At 28.7% G+C, this 8,445-nt stretch overlaps 1 pseudogene; it reads left to right on the top strand.

Annotated features, from left to right (window-relative positions):
* The first annotated feature begins 3,577 nt into the window (after nucleotides 1–3,577).
* LOC107887557 (fasciclin-like arabinogalactan protein 4) overlaps nucleotides 3,578–8,445 on the top strand; it is a 16,058-nt pseudogene continuing 11,190 nt past the window's right edge.

Genomic DNA, 8,445 nt, shown 5'->3' with positions numbered 1-8,445 from the left:
GATAGAGTTGGATTAAATTTTTTGGATTATATCTACGTTTTTCCCATTAAGTCACTCTAAGTTTTTTAATTGAGTTCATTTTAAGTTTTTTTTTTTAAATATTTTTAAGTTAAGATAGATAATATTTAAAATTAAATTAAATTCACCTAAATTCAAATTATTGAAAAATTCAGGTATAAATTATCAATAAAACCTTGGCACCAGTTGTAAAAGCCTAGGCTTCAGATCTTGAAGACTCCAGTTGAGTCCCACCATCAGCATTTGCAATGTGAAACTATCTCCCATCATGTGCGTGTGGATTTTGTCTGGTTTCTTTTTGGATTTTGCCTAGTTCTTTGTTCATTGTGTATTGCATTGGTTGATTCTACATACAATTGTAGTTAGTCAGACATGTATTTATACTTGTAATTTTTATTCTATCTTATATAGATTTTGTGTGATTTTATCCGATTCTTTATTCGTTGTAGATTGTTTTGGTTAATTTTACATAATATTATAGTTTATTTGATATGTACTTGCTATTTTACTTTGTCTTATACTTGTAATTATAGGTCTAATTTTGATTATAAATTGCAGAAGTAACTAAATGGATCAAACAATCAACAATCACATGTTCATATTAGCAAAATGGGTTGATCTTAAAAGTTATGTTGGATAATATAAAGCCCAAAATATAATCCGTTTATCTTATTATTTCAGCCTTTCCGGTACGTTTGACAATCAAATTATGTTTTATCTTGTCTCCCATTGTCCCATTCCCTTCACAAAGATAGCTTAATTCAACTATTGATAGGTTCAGTGACTTGTACAAATTTAAAGGTAAAAGGATTGGGTAAAAATATTAAAATAGAAAATATAAATTTTAAAAAATTAAGTCTATTTAAAATATAGATTGAGTTCAGATTTAAACTATTAAGATTTGAGCTCGACTTTGCTCATTTCTAAAGGTATAATGATTTTTTTGCTCTCCTACTTTACAAATAAGAAGTTATTTTAATCTTCCATTTAATTTTTTGTCACTTTCAACTCTTGAACTTACATTTTTTGTCAAATCATCCTAAAATGGAAGGAAAAATTAATATTTGTTAACTTTGTTGACGTGACATACACATGGATTGCCATGTGTATGCCATCCATGTCAACAATTAATTTTTTTTTAAAATTTTAAGAATTCCAAATAAAATTATAAAACTATTTTTAAACATTAAAAATCATTAAAATTATTAAAAATTATAATTTTTTAAATTTTTTTTAAAAATTAAGTAATTGCTAATGTGGCAATCAATGTGTATGCCACATCAAAAAAGTTAACAAACCTTAACTTTTTCATCCATTTTGGAGTGATTTGATAAACAATACAAATTCAAAAGCTAAAAGAAATGAAAAATTAAAATGACTTTTTTTTTGTAAAGTTAGAGAGCCAAAAAAAAATCATCGTGCCCTTTTTAAATTTGTAATATATCATATATTTTTTTTATATTTTATAACACATAAAAATTAAAATATATAATAATATATAATATTATAATCTAAACATTAAAAAATTAATATAAAAAATTAAGTAATAAAGAAATATATAAAACTATTAAATATTAAATTAAACTAAATAAATATTTTAAAAAATAAAAAATAAAAAAATGAATAATCTAAAAATTTATTAAAATTAATCATTTATAAATATAAACGAATTTAAATAATTTTTAAATTTATATTTTAAACCGAATCAAATCTAAACAATCATAAAATATATATATTATATTAAGTTTAAATCCAACTCAACTCACAGCATCAATAAGTTACTTCTTCATTCCCTAAAAAGAACCCTAACTTTTCAGCTGGCAGTGATGGAGATGATTGGCATTATTATAAGATAATAGCTTAAAAATAAAAGAAAAAGAAAAAGATTTAGGGTATATTTTATGTGATATTTGCATGTGGATAGGTTGGGGAAGACCCGTATTTCTTCAAATACCAACCTTCTCAATAGTTTGGGCCATTATTATATATATCATTCCAATTTTCAATGTATTTTTTAAATTTATAGTATTTTTTTATTTAATTTTTTTAAAAAATAGTGTAATATAAATAAAGATTGAATATTCAATTTTTAAATAAAATTAAATTCAAGACTTAAAAAATTTAAAAATTAATTTCATTGTTGTCTCTAAAATTTAAAAATTTAACAATATTAATAATTGAACTTAAAATTTTCAATAGAAGTAAAGACCTGAAAATGATTAAATATTTAATCTAGAATTGAGTTAAAAAATATAGTAACATAAAATAATTTGAAAAAAAAATATTGGAACTACACCTGACATTTTGTCTTAAGTTATTACAAAGATTAACCTTTGATTAAGACATTAAACTTGTTAAGTCTTTCTTTTAATTTGCATTTATTAATTTAACTAAACATTATTGTTTTGTTAACGGCAAGTTTATGCACTCACATCATGCCGCGAGTGAGGGAAAAGCAAACTAAAATAATATTTGTTGATTTTTATACGAGGGGAATATATTTAAGTAGGTTAAAATTTGACTATGGTCTCCGTGCTTTTTAAAATTTGATCCATCTACTATGTTAAAATTTAAAGTTTATTCTCTATATTTTAATTTTTATATTTCATTATATCATTAATTACTCTAACTATCATTAATTATCTCAGTTAAAATACTAATGTTATTCAAGGTGACAATATAAATTGCAAATTTTTAGGAGGCCAGAATGTAATTTATTATTGAATTAATTTATAATTTTATAATATCTAGAGGAACTAAATAAAAAATTATCATTTTAGGGGTTAAAATTAAACTATATTAACTAATAACTTTGCAATTTCTAAAAATATTAAATACTAAAAATTTAACTGTTGGAAGGGAGGATTTTTAGAATAGATGCATGTTAATATTTTAATTGAAATATTTATTATCATTAATTAGTTGTACTAACTAATGATATTATAAAATAGAAGATCAAATTGCATCAAATTAAAATATAAAATTTAAATTTTAATAGGTATAGAATTATAATCTCACTTAAATTTAAGATATTATAATATAATTAAGGGTAAACTAATCCATTAAATAAGGGTTAAAAATAAGATTTTGGCTACCCAAATATTAAACATTATATTAGTCACATACGTCATCGGGTTGTTACATTTTGGATAATTCATCTCTTAACAAAATGATAATGTGGTAAAATATTATTTTCAAAATTTTTTTATTTTTGATATGTTACGTCAAAGTCAGAAATTTCATTAAAGGCAAAAGTGGCACCAAAGGGTTGGCAAGAATCTTGACTCTCAATCTTTTTTACTCTTTAAATTTTATAAATTTTAAATTAATATAATAAAAAATTTATTTAATCATTAAAAATATAAAACATTAAAATAACAAAGATGCATTTGAACTCTCATATAGTATGATGAAAAAATAACAATTGGATAAGAGGAAAACATAAAATTAAATATAGTTTAGGAAGCATATGTATAGGTTAATCATGAATAAGTTTTTGTTTAATCATTCGGATCATCTCATTTTCACACCTTCCAGTCGTACTCGCGCACTCACTCGCTCATTCAAACGATCAAAAGCCTCTCTCCACACTCTATCCATTCATTCACTCTCAAACTCTGCAAAAGACAGAGAGAGAGAGACCCCGCTTAAAGGGATGACAGTTTCATTCTTTATTTCCCATATTACCCCTCTCACATTATTTTGTTTTCTCCTCCTATCCTCCTCCGCTGTTGCTGATCTCAACATAACCTCCATCCTCTCCTCCTTCCAAAACCTAACCTTCTTCTCTTCCCTCCTCACCTCCTCATTCGTGGCCTTTGACCTCACGCGTCGTGTAACACCCCTAACCTGAATCCATCACCGGAATAGAGTTACGGAGTATTACCAGAATTACCAATTTATTTATCAAATATTTTATTTCATCTAACGTTCATATTTGGAACCAATTAAAATCAAACATTTTGTCCCTTAAACGTACTTATTTTTCTCGACATGTTTTACTTGAATTTATTACTCGTCTCAATATACTTAATTTCCTTGTATCAACGTATCAAAGATAATCACATATTTACATGTCATGATAAATATCATTCTCTTGCCATTTCTTCATAAACATAAATCAGGTAATTCATTATATCGATATTTCATGCATTTAAAAATACAATTCTAGTTACACTAACTTACCTTGTTGCTTGTTCATGTTTATAATTTCATTAATCTGATATCTTTTCTTTTCCATGTTCAAGTCTCGTATTCGAGTCATCCGGATCTTTATAAATGAATTTGATCGTCGTTTTCATTTGTTTCATGTTCTAATACATTCAATTAATGCTTTAAACAAAATTACCATTTTACCCCTAAACTTTTTAATTAATGACGATTTTATCCTTAGGCTCACAAAAATAAAATTCTTACAATTTAATCCTTATTTCCAGCCGTTATTCTCATAAAAATTGCTAAAAACCCATGAATTCTATAAAATATCAGAATTTTCCATAATTTCAACACTTTTTAATTTAATCCTTAAAACATGTTTTCCTCGACCTTGAACTAAATTAATAATTTCATTCAATTTTGCAATTTTAAATAATAAAATAATCCATTTCATGCAAATTGTCATTTCTAATATTTTTACAAAATTTCCCATAAAGTTTTACTTTTATTCAATTTAGTCCTTGAGCCTAAAACATGCAAATTAGTCATGCTAGCTGAATACTCATACATATTTTCCCCTCCTCCTCTCCATTCCACATCCTTAATTTATATAACATGCTACAAGTAACATTATCAATAATTTCACTATTTACTTATATGTATATTCAAAACTGTCCATTTGCATCATAATCACTAAATTATTTATATCTTGAGATACAGAACTCGAAATTAAGATCTGATAATTTTCCATGAAACTAGACTTACGTATCTTCTTACCATAAAATTTTAAGAATTTTTGGTTTATCCAATAAGTACATTTTATTCTTTAAAGTCACCCTTATTCTGTTGTCTAATAGTTCTGACCCTTATTTACTAAAAATTAATTATCTCATTGTACAGGATTCGGATAATGTTCTCGTTTATTTCTATTGAAAATAGACTCATTCAAGATTTTAAAAATATAAATTTAAGGACCTAATTATTCTTCCTCGATTTTTTATGACTTTCCAAAGTCATAATAGGGGAACTCAGAATCATTCTGACCTTGTCTCACAAAATTTATTATATCTCATGATTAACAATTCAATTGCTTACATGGTTTCTTCTATAAGAAACTAGACTTAATAAGATTTAATTTAATATTTTATAATTCTCTAATTCTATTTGTACAATTTTTTGTGATTTTTTAAAGTTAGACTACTGCTCTTACCCAAAACTGTTTTAGTGCAAAATGTTAATTATTAAGTTTATAACACCCTTATTTCCTTTCTCTACAATATTTCCCCCACTTTCTCTTATTTCTCTTACTAATATATTAAGAACATAGAATCATATATAAGAAAACTTACTTTAGCTTCATTTCCATGCTTTTTCAATAATATCAAACTTAAAAATACATGGAAATCTTGATGTTCTTACCTTGTCTTATTGTTTCCAATATTTTAACTTGATTTTCTCTCTCTTCCAGCTTCTATTTATTGAATCTAACTTGATATTCTAGCTTCCCATAGTCTCCTTATTATTTTTCTCTCTTGGTAACCATGAAAATTCTTTTGATTTCTAGGTGAAAATGGTGAATTTTTGGTGAAAGGACTAAATTGTAAAGAATGAAAAGTTTTTTTCTTCTCTTCTCTTCTTTCTAAGGTGGGATGCATGTACAATGATGGAGTGTATGTGTATGTTTTTATTTCCAGACACACATATATATATAGACTAAATAAAATAATAAAATATTAAATATCTTATTAAAATATTAAATAAATAATAATTATAAAATATCACCAACATCATCATTACTTTCTAGATTTCTCTCTCTTTCAATTGACCATTTTTCCCTTTGTGATCTTTTAAAATTCCATTCTTGAGTCATCACTTAATTTGGTAAAATTGCAATTTAGTCCCTCATAATTATTCGCCTATTCAATTTGGTCCTAATTCATCAATTTTCCTTGGTTTCTAGATCATCCCACCCTTAAAATATTTACACTATTAGTCCTTCAACTTTTTCATATTTACACTTTAATCCCTCAAATTTTGAGTATTTACTCTTGGGCAACAAAACTTTTCTCACTTTTACAATTTAGTCCTTTCTTGAATCAATATGTCATAATATACTTCCCAGTGACATAACTCAATTTTCCTCTTCTTGTCACCTTATTTTCTTATTTTACTATATTAAGGATAATATCTTACTGTAGAAATTTTCAGGGTGTTACACGTCGCTAAGACCCCATCATTTTACTCGCCATCCCCAACTCTTACCTCTCCATTCCCCCTTCTTCCAACCTCATGCGCTGCCTCCCACCGTCCTCACTCGGCACATCCTCCGCTACCACGTCCTCATACATTATTTCTCCTGGATCGACCTCCTCCAGATCTCGTCGTTCGACGTCCTAGTAACCACCCTCCTCCAAACAACTGGTCGCGCCCCTGCCAACTTCGGCGCTGTCAACATCACGCGCAATCCGTTAACTAACTCCATTACGATCCAATCACCCGTCACTTTCTCCTCTTCAAACGCCACCGTTTTATCCCTGATCAAGACGCTGTCATTCAACATCACGATCCTCACCGTTGATTCCCTACTCGTTTCGTATGACTTCAATTTAATGACTTCAGAAACTCGCTATCCCCTGGTCCTCAACATTACCAAAGCCTTAATCGACGGCCATAATTTCAACGTTGCCGCCGCAATGTCATCCGCCTCTGGTGTCGTTGATGAATTCGAAGCTAACAAAGGCGGCGCCGGGATCACACTCTTCGTCCCTACCGACGACGCTTTCGCCGATCTGCCAGGAAACTTTAGATTACATTCTCTTCCGACAGATAAGAAATCAGTGGTTCTAAAATTCCACGTGCTTCATTCATATTATCCTTTGGGTTCGCTCGAGTTGATCATGAACCTTGTTCAACCCACACTGGTGACGGAGGATAGCAATGCAAGCAGCTTCACAACGGATTCGTTGCGATCGATACCGGGATCGTTCAAGTGTCGGTTATGTAACAGCCCGATTTTGGGCCTAGTCGGAATAGTGGTTTCGGGACCACAAATCCGACGAGGGAAAATATGGTTATTATTATATTTTTATGGTCTACAATTTCACGGAAAATTTTCGTAAAAATTTCATTCGAAAATTTCGACGTTTGGGCACTCAATTTAGTCAAAAGGACTAAATTGTAAATAGTGCAAAAGTTGAGTTCTATATGTAGAAGTATCTAATTGATATGAAATTTTAAATTGGAGGTCTTTATGTGGTAATTAGACCATTAGTTAGTTGATGGACAAAAATAGACATAAGAAATGAGAGAAATAGATTTTTTTTAAGTGGGGGCATATTAGTCATTTGGTAATAAAAAAAATAAAATGGGAAAAAGATGACAAAAATCATCATCTTCCTCATTAGTTGCTGCCGAAATTTGAAGGAAGCCATAGCTAAGGTTTCTTTGCTTTCTCAAGCTCATAGTAAGTGCATCCTAGCCCCGTTTTTAATGTTCTTCGCATTTTTGGAATCCTCGTAACTCGGTTTAGCTTATTCTAGCAATAATTCGTGTTAGGGCTCATATTTGGAAAAATACCCATAGGTGAAATGTGTTTATTTTGCTGTTTTATGGTGGAATATGAAGCTATAAATTATGTTAAACAACTTTTGCTAAGCGATTTTAAGCGAAAACGGGTAAATAGGCATAATCGGTAAAAATAATTATTGTTCATAAGTGTATGTTAGAGTGAGAATTTGATGTTGCCATAGAAGGGAAAAATGTTCAGAATGTCATAAAACCTAAGAATAAGTGATGAAGTTTAATTTCCGAGCTTGGGGACAAAAGTGTAATTATACAAAAGTTTGGGGGCAAAATTGTAATTTTTCAAAAAGTTGGGTGGTGGATTATTTTAATGAATGTGAACATTAAATGAGTTAAATTTGCTATTATAGATCAAGAAAGACGTGAAGATTATCTCAAACGAGGAAAAGAAAAGATAGTGGAGTGAAGTGCAATATTACGATATTTTGCACCGAGGTAAGTAAACACGTGACTTGATGTATTATTTTGACATTAATTGATATATGTTGAGATTTATTTGGAATTAAAATAAATGTTTGGCCATATCCTAAAATGTTGTTAAATCGGGAAAGGTGGTAAAGGGTTGCAATATATGATTTATGGGTTGAACACTCGGAATAAGCCGAAGTATGTTGTACATAAAGGGTTGCTGTGTGCTGATTCCCCGATTCATTGGTGGTGCTATGTGCGATATCCACCGTATCTTTGAAA

The sequence above is a fragment of the Gossypium hirsutum genome, chromosome A03 (genome assembly GCF_007990345.1).
Source record: "Gossypium hirsutum isolate 1008001.06 chromosome A03, Gossypium_hirsutum_v2.1, whole genome shotgun sequence".
Lineage (NCBI taxonomy): Eukaryota > Viridiplantae > Streptophyta > Magnoliopsida > Malvales > Malvaceae > Gossypium > Gossypium hirsutum.
The sequence above is the reverse complement of the archived record's forward strand: the minus strand, read 5'-3'. Positions and strand labels throughout refer to the sequence as shown.